This window comes from Somniosus microcephalus, chromosome 7 (genome assembly GCF_052327205.1).
Source record: "Somniosus microcephalus isolate GS21.2 chromosome 7, FLI_Smic_1.0, whole genome shotgun sequence".
Lineage (NCBI taxonomy): Eukaryota > Metazoa > Chordata > Chondrichthyes > Squaliformes > Somniosidae > Somniosus > Somniosus microcephalus.
In genome coordinates, this window is record NC_140993.1 from 105,339,025 (window position 1) to 105,358,930 (window position 19,906).

Below are 19,906 nucleotides of genomic sequence, written 5' to 3' on the forward strand. Positions count from 1 at the left end.
ATTGGAGGTCAAGGCCAGAGACACGGGCGTCGACCACGGGCAACCGCCCAGTCATCCAGCAGAGACTCAAGAATTGCGGGGGAGGCTGTTGAGAGCCATGTTTGGCTTTCCAGTCGCGGTGGTCCAGCGAAACGGGCTGGCAACAGGTAGTGCGCAGACCCTTCCTGGACAGCGGCAGGCTAGAGCCCGACCAAGCGGCACAGCAAAGGGCCGAGCAGCGTCGACGAGAGAGAGAGAGAGAGGGCAGAGCGCACAGGGCACAGCCGGTGTTCAGGGGCCGAGCAGCGTCGAGGAGAGGGAGAGAGACGCACAGAAACCCGCGAGGCGCCGCCATTGCCACGAGGACCGCCGAGAGCGGCGTTGGCAGCAGCGCAGGAGAAGCACACGAAACCCACAGGGCACCGCCATTGCCACGAGGACCGCCGAGAGCGGCGTTGGCAGCAGCGGGGGAGGAAGGAAAGCGCGGGAGATGCCATTTTAAGCCATTTTAAACCACACCCAAAATGCCGAAGAGTGGCAGTATCACCGCATTTGACAATGAAGTCGAAGATTGGACTACATATGTCGAACGAATAGAGGTATACTGCAAGGCAAATGAGGTGTCAGATGACAAGAAAGCATCGGTATTGTTAAATTTAATGGGTGCAAAGACGTATGGCTTATTACAAAATCTAGTAACCCCAGCGAAGCCAGTGGAAAAGAGTTTTGGAGACATAGTGACGATACTACAGAAACATTTAAACCCCACACCGCTGCTGATAGCAGAAAGATTCAAGTTTCACAAACGGAACCAGCATAAGGATGAAAGCAATGCTGAATATTTAACAGAACTGCGCAAACTATCGAAACACTGCCAGTTTGGAGCGGGACTGGCAGATACCTTAAGGGACAAGTTTGTGTGTGGGCTTCAAAGTGAAGGAACCCAGAAACGGCTTTTATCTGAAAAGGACCTTACGCTGGACAAGGCTTTCAGCATTGCGGTATCATATGAAGCAGCAGCACGGGGCGCTGCAGAGATACAACAGAGACCGCAAGAATATGGCACAAACGAAATGTCATACAGAACAGAGAAGTGCTATCGCTGCGGCAGAACAACACACGACCACAATGATTGCTGGTTCAAAGACAAAGTGTGCAGACAGTGTGGAAAAGTAGGACACATAGCACGAGTCTGCAGGTTGGGAAAGAAAACCAGCAATAAGAAATCTCCAAAAGAAAAGTACAAGAAGGTACATAAGGTGACGGAGAATAGTTCAGACGAACAAAAGAGTGATACCGACTCCGAAAGCAGGGAGCTGAGTTGTCTGAAACAACATAATGTGATCAAAACGGAGGATCACCGAACCATTTGGGTCACTCTCAAGATAGCAGGAGTCCAGGTAAAAATGGAATCGGACACAGGATCAGCCCTAATAGTCATAAACCGATGGGACTATGAGCGGCTATTCTCACACATGCCCTTGAGAGACACAAAAATTATTTTGAAGACGTACACGGGGCAAAAAGTCTACCCCAAAGGAAAAATAAGGGTGACCGTTATATATAACGGTAAGGAAACACCAAAACTAGACCTGTATGTATTGCAAGATGGAGGACCACCATTACTGGGACGTGAATGGATCCGGAAAATACAGCTGGATTGGCATTCCATACAAGCACTGACTGTGGCTGCCAAAAAGGATGACGACGTCACACCTGGGCGACTGTCAAAGATCCTAACCGACGCGCAAAAAGTGTTCCAGCAAATACTCGGAACACTAAAAGGCATGACAGCAACAATTAAAATTGAAGAAAACGCAAGCCCAAAATTTTTTAAGGCCAGACCGGTACCTTATGCAATCTGCCCAGCTGTCGAAGCAGAGCTGGAGAGTTTGGAACGTTCAGGAGTACTGTCCAAGGTAGACTGGAGCGAGTGGGCTACACTCATCATCCCTGTGATGAAAAAGTTGTTGAGCAGCACGCCTGGGGAACCAAGGAAGGATCGCATCTGTGGGGACTTTAAGGTAACAGTGAACCCAGTCCTTCACACCGTGCAATATCCACTTCCGCGGAATGAAGACATTTTCGCCTCGCTATCTGGAGGGAAACGCTTCACTAAGATTGATCTGGCCCAGGCGTATCTGCAAATGGAGGTAGAAGAAGCATCAAAAAAATACCTCACAATCAACACCCATACAACCGGCTGGTATTCAGGGTAGCATCAGCTCCGGCTATTTGGCAGAGGGCAATGGAACAAGTCCTGCAAGGGATCCCAGGGACCCAGTGTTATTTGGACGACATCCTGGTCACGGGCGAAAATGACAGTGGTCACCTCGCCAACCTGGAGCAGGTGCTCACTAGATTGATGGAATATGGGTTCCGAGCTAACTGCCCCAAATGCGAGTTTTTTAAAAAACAGATCTCGTATTGTGGCCATGTTATTGATGAAGAGGGGTTACATAAGTCCCCAGAAAAGATTGAGGCAGTAGTCAAGGCTCCAGCGCCGGAAAACGTGTCACAACTGAGGTCGTTCCTCGGGCTGGTAAACTACTACCATAAGTTCTTGCCAAATTTGTCTACAATACTACACCCACTGAACACCCTACTGCAAACTGGAGTGCCATGGAAGTGGAGTGACGAATGTAAATGAGCTTTCCAGAAGAGCAAAACACTAATCACATCGAAAGAGGTATTGGCCCATTTCAACCCAGCACTACCAATTCGGTTGGCGTGTGATGCGTCACCCTACGGCATTGGAGCGGTGCTGTTGCACAAATTCTCGGACGGCTCAGAGAGGCCAATAGCCTTTGCGTCATGATCACTAACCTCAGCCGAGCGTAACTACGCCCAGATTGACAGGGAGGCCCTCAGCCTAGTGTGGGGAGTGAAAAAGTTCAATCACTATCTGCACGGGCAGAAATTCACCTTGCTGACTGACCACCAGCCTCTTGCCTCCATTTTTTATCCGAAGAAGGGCGTTCCGGTGATGACTCCGCAACGACTACAAAGATGGTCACTCTTTCTAGGGGCGCACCACTATGAGATTGAATATAAGGGCATGAAACAGCATGGAAATGCTGATGGGCTATCACGCCTGCCACTGCCTACTGCGGAGGAAGCACCAGCAGTGGATCTTGTCGAAATATTTCATTCGACTATAGTTGAATACCTACCGGTAACTAACGCTCGTATAGAAAAGGAGACCCGAAATGACCCGACACTGTCTCGGGTATATGATTTGACGGTGAAGGGATGGCCAGCACATGGCGACTCACTGTTGCCAGCATTCTCGACAAGAAGAGAACAGCTTTCAGTGTGCCGGGGGACCTTGATGTGTGGATCCTGAGTGGTAATTCCACCCAAGTTAAGGGTGCTCAATGAGCTTCATGAGTGTCATCTGGGAGGGGTAAAAATGAAAAGCCTTGCCAGGGCTTATGTGTGGTGGCCGGGAATCGATAAACAAATCGAGGACCTGACCAAGAGCTGCTCAGGATGCCAGAAAGTCCAAAATGCACCACCACATGCCCCTCTACACCCATGGGAGTGGCCCTCATCTCCATGGCAATGGGTGCATATTGATTTTGCTGGTCCATTCATGGACTCAATGTTTTTAATAGCCGTGGATGCGCACTCGAAATGGCCTGAGGTCATCAAAATGTCCTCCACCACCACGGAGAAAACTATTGCAGTCCTACGGACCATTTTTGCCAGGAACGGCTTGCCAGAACAGATTTGCTCCGATAACGGACCACAATTTGTGTCCGAAGAGTTCCGGAGGTTTATGAAGAAGAATGGGGTAAGGCATTACACATCCGCCCCGTATCATCCAGCCACAAATGGATTGGCTGAGAGGTTCGTACAAACCTTTAAGAAGGCAATAAAGGCTATGTGCAATGACAACATTCCGCTGCAGCATAAGGTGGACAATTTCCTGTTCGCCTACCGGAATGCGACACATGCAGTCACCAACCAGGCCCCGGCCATGATGTTCTTTAACCGAAGGTTAAGATCTCGCCTGGATTTGCTCAGACGAAACGTACGAAGAGATGTTGAGAGTAAGCAATTCCAGCACATCCATGAGAAGCCAACAAGGAGCTTCAATGTAGGGCAACCAGTCTTGGCCCGCGACTACCGAACAGAAAAATGGCAGCCAGGAACGATGTGCACACGGCAGGGCCCACTAATGTACACAGTGGACGTTGGGGAGAACATCGAGAGACGCCATGCTGACCAAATCCTAGAGTCACAGGAACAAGTCAACCCCATGCCTCGCCCATACTTACCTGGTGAGGAACCCGACGTACAGGTCGCATCTACCCCAGAAACAGTAGCATCGGAAGCTGATGACCCAACCAACGACAGGGTGCCAGAATCGCCTCCGCACCAAGAGCGAGACACTTGGGAAAGGCGCTATCCAGAAAGGATCAGAAAGCCTCCCCAAAGACTGAATATATAAATGGACTATTTTCAGCTAACGTTGTATGTTAAAAGTGTTCATTGTAATTAGTTTGATATTTAATTGTTAAATGAGTGTTATGGTACTGTTAATCTAAAAGGGGAGGAATTGTAATGTATATACCTTTAAGGGGGAACTACTTTTTACAGCTCATGTATACTGTAGTACCGGCAGTGACCACACCTGTATATAGCACTGAGTAGTAATCTGTACAGTTCAGTTCCAGAGTGAGCCACGTTGAGTAAACACCTGTTGTACCGTTCTCCTGCAGTCTGTGTCTTACTACTGACGGACACAACACAGTGGCAGAGGGCCGGTAACCAGAGGGCAGAGATTTAAGGTAATAGGCAAAAGAACCAGAGTCGACATGAGGAAAAAAAATTACACTGCGAGTTGTTGTCACCTGAAATGCACTGCCTGAAAGGGTGGTGGAACCAGATCCAATAGTAACTTTCAAAAGGGAATTGGATAAATACTTGAAGGGAATTTTTTTTACAGGGTTCTGAGGACAGAGCCGGAGAGTAGGGCTAATTGGATAGCTCTTTCAAAGAGCCAGCACAGGCGTGATGTGCCAAATAACCTTCTGTGCTGTATGATTCTGTGTAGCAATGTAGCAATAACCTTTGAATTAAGAAAGACTTACATTTATATAGCGCTTTTCACAAGCACCAGACGTCTCAAAGTACTTTACAGCCAATGAAGTGCTTTTTGAAGTGTAGTCACTGTTGTAATGTGGGAAACACGGCAGCTAATTTGCGCACAGCAAGCTCCCACAAACAGCAATGCGATAATGACCAGATAAACTGTTTTTGTTATGTTGATCAAGGGATAAATATTGGCCAAGACTCCGGGGATAACTCTCCTACTCTTCTTCGAAATAGTGCCATGGGATCTTTTACGTCCACCTGAGAGAGCAGACGGGGCCTCGGTTTAACGTCTCATCCAAAAGACGGCACCTCTAACAGTGCAGCACTCCCTCAGCATTGCACTGGAGTGTCAGCCTAGATTTATGTGCTCCAGGGGGAAAAATTCAGTTGGTTGCACCACCCGTTAGCGCCTTAAGAGGGCGCAAACCAACCAGCGCCCGGGCGCAGCACTGCCCACGCCTCCCGCCAAATTCAGCGGGAGGTTAGTGGTGGCGCTAACCGTTAGCGCTGCGCCGCTGGCGATGACGTCATTGGTGTGCGCAGCGCCCCACTCACTCTCCGGCCGCGTTCTTTGGGAGCGCCCCCTGATTTACCGCCGGACGCTATGTCCGACAGGGTCAGGGTGGTGTACCTGCGGCCGGGGAGGCACAAATTAAAGGCGAGGTGTGGGGCGGCCATTTTTGTTGTTGGCCGCCTGCCAGCACCTGCCTGCGCTCCCGTCCCTGGAACCCCCCACCCCCCGCGGAGTGCCAGCTGCGCTCTAAGAGCCCAGCACTTCTTTTAGGTGCCAGGTTCTTTTGCCTGCACTCCTGATCCTTGGGGGCCCAGCTGGGCCCCAGATCGCGCTGTACAAGGCCCCTCCCCTTTAAGCAGGGAGGGAAGTCCTGCAATACTGCGGCATGTAGCGCCACGGTATTCACTCGCAGTGCCCCAAGAGGGAGGCGGGGCACCTCCAGTAGCACCCCGCTTCCCTTTGGGGTGCAACCGACCAATTTCCGGCGCGGGGGCACTAATTTTTCCAGGGCGCTACTTTTAACGCCCCGGCGAAGTTAGCGCCCCAAACGGGCCTATACTGCATTTCTCCCCCTAGTTCCTGGAGTGGGACTTGAACCTACAACCTTCTGACTCAGAGGTGATTATGCTACCAACTGAGCCACAGCTGACACAATGAATGATGAAGGTGGAGAGGTATAACTGGGCGTAATTAGCATTCATGTGGAAGCTACCCTATGCTTCACAGGGTAGTATGTAAATCCTGAAGAGCAGAATGCAAATGATGATGAGGAGGAGATTAAGGATAGACCCTCTAGGATACACCAGAGATGACCATGTGGGCAGATGAAGAGAAGCCATTAGAGACCATGTAATGATGGCATTACAGTAGGTACAAGCAGAACTAGGAGAGAGTGGTGTCACAGAGGTGGCCTGCATACAAGAGACATTGGAGGAGGATGTAGTAGGGAATGCTGTTGAATGCTGTGAAGAGGTTGAGGAGGACGAGGTAAGGCAGAGAGCCACATTCACACGGGATGTAATTTGTGACTTTGACTCGTACAGTTTTAGTATTGTGTAATCTGATTCCTCCTGGTAAGCAGACACATGTAAAGCACACCAAATGTTTCCATAATAATGAATAAATTGATGTTTTCACAATCCAGTACTCCCAATAGGGAGCTACTTGCATACTTCAGGAAGTCACGGACACATAGCCCATGATTTTTCATCTATTGGCTATCAGAATCAGCCTCAAGGTGATTAAGTTATAGATTCCCCAGATATTAGAAAATTTAGAAGAAAATGTTCTATATGCCAAATTATATATTATAACTGTCAATCCGCATTGTATCCATCTTTAATGGGACATTTTTATTTTGAACAAATCAATTCAAAGAATTTTAGTCCAACTACCTGGTTGTACTTTTATGAAAACAATAAAATACAGCTATAAAAGAAGATTCCTTTAACCCATGAAAATACAGTTATGGAAAACCTCTAATAGCATCATAATGTTGTGGTTAATTTCTGGCCCATCTACACTCCCTGCAAGTAACCCACAGGATAGGCTGCACTTACCAGAGATCAGGCCATAGAGCCGAGCCAGGAACTGATAGAAATCAGTATTTGTAGGGAAATGGTGTTCGAGAAATTGACGGGATTGAAGGTCGATAAATCCCCAGGGCCTGATAATCTACATCCTAGGGTACTTAAGGAAGTGGCCCTAGAAATAGTAGATGCATTGCTGGTCATCTTCCAAAATTTGATAGACTCTGGAATAGTACCCATGGATTGGCGGGTAGCTAATGTTACCCCACTGTTCAAAAAAGGTGGTAGAGAGAAAATGGGGAATTACAGACCGGTAAGCCTGACATCGGTAGTGGGGAAAATGCTAGAGTCCATTATAAAAGATGTAATAGCAGAGCACTTGGAAAACAGTGACCGGATCGGACAAAGTCAACATGGATTTACAAAAGGTAAATCGTGCTTGACTAATCTACTGGAATTTTTTGAGGATGTAACTGGTAAAATAAATAAGGGAGAACCAGTGGATGTGGTGTATTTGGACTTTCAAAAGGCTTTCGATAAGGTCCCACATAAGAGATTAGCGTGTAAAGTTAAGGCACATGGGATTGGGGGCAAGGTATTGACTTGGATAGAGAACTGGTTGGCAGACAGAAAGCAAACAGTTGGAATAAACGGCTCTTTTTCCGAGTGGCAGGCAGTGACTCGTGGGGTACCGCAGGGATTGGTCCTTGGGCCCCAGCTATTCACAATATATATTAATGATCTGGACGAGGGAACTAGACGTAATATCTCCAAGTTTGCAGACAATACAAAGCTGGGTGGGCGTGTGTGCTGTGAGGATGCCGAGAAACTCCAGGATGATTTGGACAGGTTGGGCAATAGGGCAGAAGCATGGCAGATGCAATATAACGTGGATAAATGCGAGGTTATTCACTTTGGTGTCAAAAACAAGAAGGCAGATTATTATCTTAATGGCAATAGATTGGGAGAAGGGGAAGTGCAGCAAGACCTGGGCGTCCTTGTGCACCAGTCACTGAAGGTAAGCATGCAGGTGCAGCAGGCGGTTAAGAAGGCAAATGGTATGTTGGCCTTCGTAGCGAGAGGGTTTGAGTACAGGAACAAGGATGTCTTGCTGCAGTTGTACAGGGCCTTGGTGAGACTACATCTTGAGTATTGTGTGCAGTTTTGGTCGCCTTATCTGAGGAAGGATGTTCTTGCCATGGAAGGAGTGCAGCGAAGATTCACTAGGCTGATACCTGGGATGGCAGGAATGACGTATGAGGAGAGATTGGGTCGATTGGGCTTGTACTCGCTGGAGTTTAGAAGAATGAGAGGGGATCTCATTGAAACTTATAAAATTCTAACAGGACTAGACAGACTAGATGCAGGAAGGATGTTCCCGATGGTCGGGGAGTCCAGAAGCAGGGGTCACAGTCTAAGGATAAGGGGTAAGCCATTTAGGACAGAGATGAGAAGGAATTTCTTCACCCAGAGAGTGGTGAACCTGTGGAATTCTCTTCCACAGAAGGCAGTAGAGGCCAATTCATTAAATATATTCAAGAAGGAGTTGGATATATTTCTTAAGGCTAAAAGGATCAAGGGATATGGGGAGAAAGAAGGGACAGGGTACTGAATTTGGATGATCAGCCATGATCGCATTGAATGGCGGAGCAGGCTCGAGGGGCCGAATGGCCTACTCCTGCTCCTATCTTCTATGTTTCTATGTTTCTATCCCTGGTCTTATGTGCCCGGGGAGCAGGGGTTAACTGGTGCAGAGGGCGATGGGGAATTGCGGGAGGAGGTTTGCACCCACTTCTTTCTGAGATGTAGTTCAGCACCATTCGAGCATGAGTGAGCTGAAGTGCTTGTTGTGGCCATTTTGAGCCTCATTACAGCCCCAGAGATTTTTAATATTGCTAAATTTTTCATTAAACATAGAAACACAGAAGATAGGAGCAGGAGTAGGCCATTCGGCCCCTCGAGCCTGCTCCGCCATTCAATGAGATCATGGCTGATCATCCAAATTCAGTACCCTGTCCCTGCCTTCTCCCCATATCCCTTGATCCCTTTAACCTTAAGAAATATATCTAACTCCTTCTTGAATATATTTAATGAATTGGCCTCATCTGCCTTTTGTGGTAGAGAATTTCACAGGTTCACCACTCTTTGGGTGAAGAAATTCCTCCTCATCTCTGTCCTAAATGGCTTACCCCTTATCCTTAGACTGTGACCCCTGGTTCTGGACTACCCGGTCATCGGGAACATCCTTCCTGCATCAAGTCTGTCTAGTCCTGTTAGAATTTTATAAGTTTCAATGAGATCCCCTCTCATTCTTCTAAACTCCAGCGAGTATAAGCCGAATCGACGCAATCTCTCCTCATACGTCATTCCTGCCATCCCAGGTATCAGTCTGGTGAATCTTCGCTGCACTCCCTCCATGGCAAGAAAATCCTTCCTCAGATAAGGTGACCAAAACTGCACACAATACTCAAGGTGTGGTCTCACCAAGGCCCTGTACAACTGCAGCAAGACAACATTGTTCCTGTACTCGAATCCTCTCGCTACGAAGGCCAACATACCATTTGCCTTCTTAACTGCCTGCTGCACCTGCATGCTTACCTTCAGCAACTGGTGCACAAGGACACCCAGGTCTCGTTGCACTTCCCCTTCTCCCAATCTATTGCCGTTCAGATAATAATCTGCCTTCCTGTTTTTGCCACCAAAGTAGATAACCTCGCATTAAAATATTCTTTATTTGAAAAAGGTTTTTTTGGCCATTTTTTCTCACTCCTCAAGGTCATTTTGTTTGTAAAGCACCTGAATTTCTTGGTAGGTGTGTGCACGATGCTTGCCAGGAAGATCAGCAGATCCCAGACCATTCTATAGACTTTGGCACACCTACTTGCCAATGACCCAGGAAAGCTGCCTCAGTTTGCTAAAGATCAACAGGACAGAGATTTGTCATCTGCAGCAAGGACACCTGCTGCAACCTTACAACATTGCGACAGCACTACTAGTGGTTAGCAATATTACCATTGGCCTTAATTGTTAAGCCTATGACTCATTCCCAGCTAGCACTGCAATATGAGATACTGTGCTGCACACTTATGCATGAAAAAGAGGACTGGTGCATTGGTCAACGTGTCCAGCATTTTTATGTCCTTACCCACTGTGACACGCATGCCCAATATTAACACATTGGTGCATTTCCCAAAGTGCAGAGAATCACTGATTGCTGCCATGTATCCAACCTCAAGTCCTTGGAAATTTGAAAGTATAGCAAAGCTTTTACTCTTGAGGTATGGAAATGCATAAGATGCAACAGAGGAGCTGCAAGGTGGTATGATGGCTTTGCATGGAGAGCAGTAACTATGGAACAGGTTGACAGTATATGCTTTGTGTTAGATGCCATCTACCTGGTTAGTCTTACCTGGCCAGATTCCATACATTGTGCCATTTTCTCCTACATCTGTTTCCAGGTACTGTAGATGGCATTCGGTCTGGCCACCACGACCGGCCAAACATGTTAACACTACTCTCCTACTGGGAGGGTGCCCTGATGTGCCAATTAGAGCAAACCTCCTGGTACCCATCTAATGCACCAGCATGTTCACTTTGATGTCATCTAAGAGGGGATCAGGGGATGTGCCACTTACCCATAGATTCCATTTTGTGCCTCAACATTAGATTCGCCTTTGCCTTCCATTTTGCCTGTCACTTCTTTCTCTAACTCTTAAACAGCCTTTAGAAAAGGTAACAACAATGTTCAGCTTTTCTAAAGGCTGGAGGAATTTTTGCTTCCCCCCATCCGACTGCTTACCATTAGGTAACCACATCCTTTCAATTCCGAGCAGTAGCCCTTTAACCAGCATGCTGCCTCATTGTGCTTCCCTGTAAACATTCTTTGCACAGGAAGCCTATTGAAATGATTTAAATTAGCTTAAATCGCCGAATCTACCGAGTGCTGAAATTGCAGCCTTATTTTCTCCTCGGTCAGTGAAATCAGTCCTTGTAGCAAGCACAAAGATCCATTCCTCAGCCAGCTGGCTGGCCCTTCTCTCATAACATTAAAATGAATTTTCATGTGTAACACACAAAATTTACCCTTCAGTGTAAAACCTCTGCTGGATGTGATCTCACCATTTTTGTTTTGTTGTGTCACGAATCAGATCATTAACCTGACTGCTATTTTATACTGCCATTTTACCATTGATTCATACCCAAAAATCAACACAGAGATGCTAGTATAACTGCAGCGTTACATACTAGCATAAATTTGTGTACAGTAAAATTACATCATTGACAAGTCACTTTACCTTCTGTAAGCAAATATAATAACACACACTGCAGGTGGAATGAAATGGAAGATAACTAAATCAAATAAGACATAATCCATTTGCTGTTCATCTGAAATTACAACAGCTTGGTGCTTAGTATCAAAAGAAAAAACAACCAAGAATACAGATCTACTCAGTAATGAATGGATTGTATCTGTCATCAACATTGACAGCTATTGAGAGTTTATGCTAGTGAGTTTCCTCACTTGGCATTTTAATTAATAATTCACTGAAAGTCAAGACAATACTGTAACACAAAGAAACCCAGGAAATCATGATTTAGTGCATCAAAACTTGTAGGTAATTGCAGGGATATTTTTCTTCCATGGGTGGGTCATTCCAAGTCAACCTCTCCCCTCACTGGCACTTCAATTTCAATCAGCAGTCTGTTTTAAAGTGGTAACTGTATTGATTTCTTTGTGGGTTCAATGACGAGACATTTATGAAAGAGAAAGGCCTAGAAATTCAGTTGCGTTCGCCAGCCGTTAGCGCCATAAGAGGAGTAGATCTCGAGCGCTAGGCACTTAGCGGCCGGGCGCAGAACGATCTGCGCCTACGCCCAACTTCAGTAGACATTTAGCGCCGGCGCAAAGTGTTTGCGCGCGCTCAGCTGCGCGCGCAACTTATGACGTCATTTCGTCGTGCAACGCCGTTTGTGCGCCCCAAACCGGAACTTCAGTGGCGCCCGCCCAATGTGGGCGTGGCGCTGTTAAGAACTGTGAAGTGGAACGCAGCAGAGGCCCTGTGGGCCTCGGGGAGCGCTAATTAAAGGGCACTTAGACTGAACTATAAAGGCCAGCCATTTTGCTGCAATGACTTTAGTGCAACGGATTTCTGGACAGAGACCAAGGAGGAGACCTTACTGATTTGGGCCAACATAGGAGAGGTATTTTTGGCTTCTGGCCAGAGCTTGGAAATTTGACTCATTGTGATTTCACTGTTTGCAAGTATATTATGGGGGCTGCATGGGGTTCCAACCCTCAGTTCCAGCATTATGTGCGAAGGGCTCGCAGATGCTGTGTGAGAGGGGCAGCCATGCCTAGACGCAGAGGGGCCATCAGGCGTCGGCAACGTAGGCCTTACCCACTCAGGGAATACCGCCAGCAGGTGTCCTATCTCACCATGACTGCCGCGCAGTGTGTTAAGAGGCTGCGCTTCAGAAGGGAGGTGGTTGCAGAGATCTGCCAGCTGCTTCACAGAGATCTGCGTCCACAGCTGATGTGCAGGACGTCTCTGTCGGTGGAAGTGAAGGTCACGGTGGCTCTGAACTTTTATGCAAGCGGCTCCTTCCAAGCCGCTGCTGGGGACATAGCTAACATCTCCCAGTTCGCCGTGCATCGCTGCATCCGGCAGGTCACCGATGCCCTTTTCACAAGGAGACACCAATTCATCTCCTTCCCCATGACCCTAGAGAGGCAGGAGCAGCGTGCAGTCAGATTTGCGAGGATCGCCAACTTCCCCATGGTGCAGGGCGCCATTGACTGCACGCATGTGGCTTTGCGGGCACCTATCGACAATGCCGAGGATTACCGCAACCGGAAGGGCTACCATTCCCTCAATGTACAGCTGGTGTGTGACCACAGGCAGCGCATCCTAGCTGTCAATGCCCGCTTTCCAGGCAGCAGCCACGATGCATTTATCCTGCGCCAGACTACTGTGGCTGACATGTTCCAGGCACAGCCTCCCCCAAGAGGATGGCTTATCGGGGACAAAGGCTATCCTTTGTGTACATGGCTCATGACCCCGCTCCGCGCGCCCAGGACCCCTGCTGAGGAGGCATATAACGAAAGCCATCAAGCCACAAGGAACATCATAGAGCAAACGATTGGCGTCCTCAAGCAATGGTTCCGCTGCCTGGATCGCTCCGGCGGATCTCTGCAGTATTCGCCGGATAGAGTCTCCCAGTTCGTCGTCGTTTGCTGCATGCTGCACAACCTGGCTATCCGCAGGACTCAGGCACTGCCACCTCACGTTGGACCACCACCTCAGGAGGACGAGCAGGAGGACCATGAAGAGGAGGAGGAGGAGGAGGAGGAGTACCAGCCCAGGAGGGAGCCACAAGGTCCAAGGGCCGTCCGTCGGCGGCTTATTGAACGACACTTCTAGGCCCCCTGTCAGGGAATGGCTTGTGGCAATGAAGGCACATGAATGCAGCCGCTCCGCAAGCCCTCAGCCGGTTAACGCAACAACCACTTGAAACATCACACATGGACAAGCTGAATAAAGAAAAAGCTTTATTGAACAAACTCAGGGCCCTTCCCACATGAAACCCAAAAACACACAACACCCCCAAAAAACAGTCAAAAACATATCTCACTCCCACAACCTGGGGAGGAATAACAAAGCTTGTCCATCCAAATGGCCTTCATCCTCGGCCTTACCAAAAGAACCCCCCCCATAGACAGCACAAGCACCCCCATATAAAAAAACATTTGCCTTCATCCTCGGCCTTACCAAAAGAACCCCCCCCATAGACAGCACAAGCACCCCCATATAAAAAAACATTTGCCAACACACTCTACTTGGTGTGCCGAGAGGGCGAGTCCTTGTCCAGCCTTTTCCGGCCCCTGGCCGACCTGCTGCTCCGCCTCAACCTGGGCCCTGTGGGTGTTGCAAGGCTGGGGGAAGGCTCCTGAGGGGCACATTGCGTGACGGCAGATGCCCTTGGGGGTCGGCCTAGACGAGCTCCGGCCCTGGAGGGGCCGGCTGCTGACTGCTGCAGCTGTGGCTGGGCAGCATCAGTCTCTCCAGCAGCTCGTCGCAGCTTTGCTGGGGGAGTGGCAGTGGCGGCTGCAGCAATGGGGGCAAGCTGGCTGATGCCAGGCGCTCGCTGGTCGCCAGAGACACTGGCACTCGGCCGGGCTGGCACTGCAGCAAGCGCAGCAATCTGGTGAAGGCCAGACCGCTGTGCTGCAGCAGCGCGGCGGGTGCCCTGGCGATGCATGCGTGACACAGCGAGTGTGGCAGCAGTGAGTGCCCGTACTGCCCTGGTCTGTGCCCGCATCAGACCAGCCAGTGACTGCACGGCACCACTGATCAACTGTCCACTCGCTGCCTGTGCTGCCCTGAAGTCGTCCCGACTCGCGTCCTGTGCTGCCCTGAATTCGGCCCGACTCGCGTCCTGTGATGCCCCGAATTCGGCCCGACTCGCGTCCTGTGATGCCCCGAATTGTGCCCGACTCGCGTCCTGTGATGCCCCGAATTGTTCGAGACCCCTGGCCTGTGCTGCCGCGAGTTGTTCGAAACCCCTGGCCTGTGAGGCCCCGAAATCGGACACACTATGAGCCAGGGACTCAATGGCCTCAGGCAACCGTGCCACAAGCCCCATGAACTCGGTGTGCCGACGATCCGAGTCCGCGGACATTTGATCAAGGAGGCGCACCTCCTGGGCGAGGACCGTCTCCGGACTGGAGGCCGGACTCTCCCTCTGGGGAGAAGGCCGCCAAGCTGCCCGACCCTTCCCGCGTGGCTGCATGCCACTGGGCCCAGCAACTACACTCCCCTGCAACACTTCCCCCCTCTGGGGAGAAGGCCGCCGAGCTGCCCGACCCTTCCCGTGTGGCTGCACGCCACTGGGCCCAGCAACTACACTCCCCTGCAACACTTCCCCCCTCTGGGGAGAAGGCCGCCGAGCTGCCCAACCCTTCCCGCGTGGCTGCACGCCACTGGGCCCAGGAGCTACACTCCCCTGCAACACTTCCCCCCTCTGGGGAGAAGGCCGCCGAGCTGCCCGACCCTTCCCGCGTGGCTGCACGCCACTGGGCACAGGAGCTACACTCCCCTGCAACACTTCCCCCCTCTGGGGAGAAGGCAGCCGAGCTGCCCGACCCTTCCCGCGTGGCTGGACGCCACTGGGCACAGGAGCTACACCCCCCTGCAACACTTCCCCCTGGCTCTCCTCCAAGGAAGACGTGTCCCCTCCATTGCCATCCCCTGGCACGGATGAGGGTTCCCCCGATGTGCCGCCTTCCTCTTGCTCCTCCTCGTCCTCCTCTTCCGAGGGACTGACACTCGCAGCTTCAGGGACCTCCTCCTCACCAGCTGAAAGCAGGAAGGCACAAGAGTAGCTTTAGAGTGAGGACAGGGCGTCAGCGAGGGAGGCATGAGTGGTGGCATTCTGCGCATTGGTCGGACAGTGGCAAAGGATGTAGATCTGAAGCACAAGGGGAACGAGAGAGGTCCAAACGGTCATGTCCTTACCATTGGGGCCCAGCACAGGGTCGGCATCTCCAATTGCAACGGGGCCAATCACCCGGGCACCCATGACTCGACCCACGCGCTCCTCCAGGTCACTGAGCTGCTGGAACTGGGCACGGCCTCCCCCGGTGACAGTCCGGCTCTTCAGATTCTGGGCCAGCTTGGCCTGCAAGAGAAAGGACGGCCTCTAAGTACAGTGTGGTGCCCTGTTGTTGTGTGCACTGCCTCCCATGGTCGAATAGCTTGGCCAGTGTGGTGCCCTGTTGTTGTGTGCACTGCCTCCCATGGTCGAATAGCTTGGCCAGTGTGTAAAGTGCAGAAAGTGCAATTGATGTTCATGCCAGTGCCATAGCTGCTGGATGAGGGCTGGCCATTAGGCCTTTGAGGTCCCTTTGCCCATAATGTGAGGTGCACATGCAAGGATGAGGAGGACACTGGAAAGGGTACTCACCCTGACAATCCGAGTGAGGTCGTTAAACTTTTTCCGGCATTGGATACCAGTCCTGGGGACATCGCTGTTGGCTGTGACCCTCTGGGCGATTTCCCTCCAGGCTCTCCTGTACACCCTCTTGGGAGGCTTCTTGCCACTGTCCGGGAACAAGATATGGCTTCTCTTCTCCAAAGCCCTAACCAGCACCTTTAAATCATGGGCAGAGAAGCGCTGCGCTCGCTCACGGGCCCTCTGCATCCTTCCTGGCGCTATTTCTCTCCAGCAGCAGTGTTTAGGCCTAGCTGGAGGGCTGCAGTATCCAGGGCGTGGCAGCAGACCAAGTCGACCCTTCCCCCTTTAAGAGCTGGCCGGCGCCAGGGTGTCTGCTGTCAATCAAAACATGACCGCACCTGCGCTGCGCCCGGCCTCGGCGGTATCAGTCTGCACCGCCGGCTTAGCGCCTAAAGATAGCCGTGCAACGCCAGTTTTAGCGCTCGAGCAAACTCCTTGGCCAAAGCTACTGAATATCGGCGAAGTGGCCTCCACTTTCCGGCGGGCGCAAACTTTAGCGGCTGCCCGACTTTACCGCCCCAAAAGTGGCTATACTGAATTTCTAGGCCAAAGTCTTTTAATCTAAAGTTTGTTCAACTCTGGTTAACAGCCTTACAGGAGACACCATGCTAGAAATCCATCTAAAACGAAACTAAAACTAAACTGCTTGTCTCTGTCACATGCCCTATGCTGGTCAGGCATAAGTAATCAATCAGGCAACTATGCTGGTAAGGCACCATAATCAAACAGGCAAATACCATCGCTATTTGCTGATATCATTACAGTAACCATTTTAAAGTGTTCTGCTTCTATTTTCTACTTTGCATTGAAGGTTTCAAGCTAGTTATAACAACTGGACTTACAGACGGCACTAACTCAACTCTGCTGCGCTTCTGGTACAGTTTAAAATTAGAATTTGAATAATAAAACCAATAAAAAAAAGCAGAGCTGCGCATGTGTTAAGTCTGTAAGGCCAACTATTTACTGTAACAACTGGATCTAAGGTTGGCAAGCTCTCGGCTCCACGCCGACTGCAAGGAAACCTGACATCATCGGAGCCAGATCTGCCATTTTAACCTCAGGCCTGAGCGGGGGAGCAAGTGATGGCTTCCCGCCAGACCAAGCCTGCTAGCAACAGCAGCCAGGGCCAGAAGAAGCCCAGTAGGGTATGTTTTTAAATTGTTATTAGTTTCCTTGTGGGCCAAGAGGAGCAGGTGTGCTCCTCCCAGCCCCACAAGGAAGACTTGGGCCTCCCCTGCCCCAAATTTCTTCCCCCCCCCCCCGTCTCACTGACCAGGATTCCCCTCTCATAGCATTTACATTGTGCCGACGACCATATGGGTCCCTGGCAACAACCACCTGCTGCCCAATTTTAGTGCCTGGATAGCCCGTTCCTGCCGACTTCCTGAATGTTTTGATTGGGAAGTTGACAAGCGACATGAGGCCCAGACGTTAAAATCGGTCAAGCCTGCCTGCTGCCATTCCCAGACAGGCACGCTGCTTGCTTTCCACGTTCCACCCAGGAGTTAAAATCGAGCCCTCAAATAGGCAGGTATCTGATAAACCTATTCTACACCATCAAATTTTACGGTTTTATTACTTATGCCTAGTTTAAACTTAGGATACCAACACTGGTAACTCTGCTGGTGGTTACCCCTTTAAAGAAAATCCCTTTATCTGTTCAAAATGGTCAATAGGTTGGTCAATGCTAATTTCAGAAGCATTAGAAATTAAATTAATCCTGTTGAACATCATCTAAGATTGTTCTTTTCTGTAGTCTTCCATAGTACTTTTATTACAACACAGAAAAGTATTAATATCACTGATGCATAGTCAAAGCTGTGGCTTTTAGATTTTTGGACATGCGTTTTGTAGATTTTTGGTTTGGATTGTGCTTGCATTGCTAGTTTCTCAATAACTGCTCACATATCTTAATCAGGCTTTACTCATATACTGTGCAGTTATCCCTGTAATTCTATATTCCTACTGTGAATCCTTAATCTGTTTTTGTGTAGCTATGCAAGTGGAAATACACTAAGAAGAGTAGGAAATAATGAAATAACCATTCAATTTTGCTAAATAGGAAGGAAATACAATCCACTGAGTATATGCCAAACATTGTGGCATCATTTGAGTGGCACACAGAAGTCCTACTGACATTTCAACTTCCAGAAACTCGAGGCAAGCATTTTGGAATCAGTCAGTAAATAACTTGATTCTGAAGTTTTGCCGTGTTCCCTGTCACGTGTATGTACAAAATGTTCCTGTCAAATACAGGAAGTGCTGCAGATATGAAAGTTAATGGACGAGGAATTATAGGAATTGATTAATGGAGGATATCTTTGTTTGGAAGGAACCCAGTCCTCAGTATGCACTCCCACATTTTGCTAGTGGCATTATTGCTCCAGCAGTGTACGTGCTAAAATCTGCATAGTTTATAATACAACTACGCTTCATCCTTAACTATTTGCAGATGTCCCAGACGCTCAGTAACAAACAACATTATTTTCATAAAGTACGTTTAATGCCATTCTGCTGTTCACACGCACTCAAAGTGTGGATTCAGTTCCTGTGTATATAATGAGAGAAGCCTTCAATTCCTAAGAAACTGCTTAATTAGCAACACTTGTTGAACAAAAATTGTAATGGAGGTATTCCTGAGTGAGGATTCAGGAACGTTATCCATGATCAGTTAGAACAATGAGGGATAAGCCTAGCTCTTCAGAAGCTGACATTTTTGGTATATATTATAGGTAGGACAAAAAAGATTTGAAATCCAAATATGGTAGTACTTTTCTAACAGTTTTCAAACTCTAAGGGCTAGAAATTCATTATAGCCTAGGAATGAGTGGTAAAATTAGAGAAGTTGGAGAATTGGTGCCAGGCGCTAATGCTTTAGACTGCAGCAAAATTTATGCTCACTGCTCAAAGAAATGATTGGAGTCCTAATTTAAGTCTTAAAGCCCAAGCTCATTGGCATTACACTCAAAGGGTGGACCAATATCAGATGCAGTCTAATCGCAAGTCATGATTGGCACAGGCTTTTTTCGATACTTAAAGGGAAGGTTCTTTGATACCACAGAAGCTCATTCTCAGCATTGCTGGCTGTGCAGCTGCCTTAGCAAGCAGCAGCAGATCAAGGAGAAGGAGCTGGAGGACTGAAGCAGCTGTATTCAAGACAGATCCATGCCGCAGGGAGAGAGCCCGCAGATTCTGTGATCAAGCATTGGAGGCGTTGGTGCTCACTGTGGAGAGACGGAGGGCGGTGTTCTACCCAGCAAGTGGCAGGAGGCCCTCGCCGCAAGTCTTCCGCACCATGTGGAGGGAGGTAGCACATCTCGGGCAGCACTGTGGTCCCCAGGACCCACACACAGTGCAGGAAGAAATTTAACGACCTCACTCGGGTGGTCAGGGTGAGTGAATGCTTCAACAAATGCTACATACCACCATCTGAACCACAGTCTTCGCACACTGCCGAAAGCACCACACCCCCAGCACTCACCCACCAACAATCTCTACCTACCAACATTCACACCCACATCTCACACCTTGCACACAATGACAGCTATTCAACTCTGGCAGGCACATCACCCAAATATATTGCTCCACACTCACTCACACACTTTCCTTTCTCTTGCAGGCCAAGGTGGCTCACAACAGGAGGGAGCAGGAGCGCACAGGCGGGGGACAAACTGACACCCAACCACTGGCTGCGCTGGAGAATCGAGTGCTGCAGATTATTGGGTGCCAGGTGGTGGGCGCCATGGCCACCAGTGACATTGACCCC

The 19,906-nt window shown here is 49.4% G+C and overlaps 1 protein-coding gene across 2 annotated transcripts in view; it reads left to right on the forward strand.

The window, feature by feature from the left end:
• colec12 (collectin sub-family member 12) overlaps positions 1–19,906 on the forward strand; it is a 354,609-nt gene that overhangs the window by 170,913 nt on the left and 163,790 nt on the right. The window lies entirely within an intron of this gene.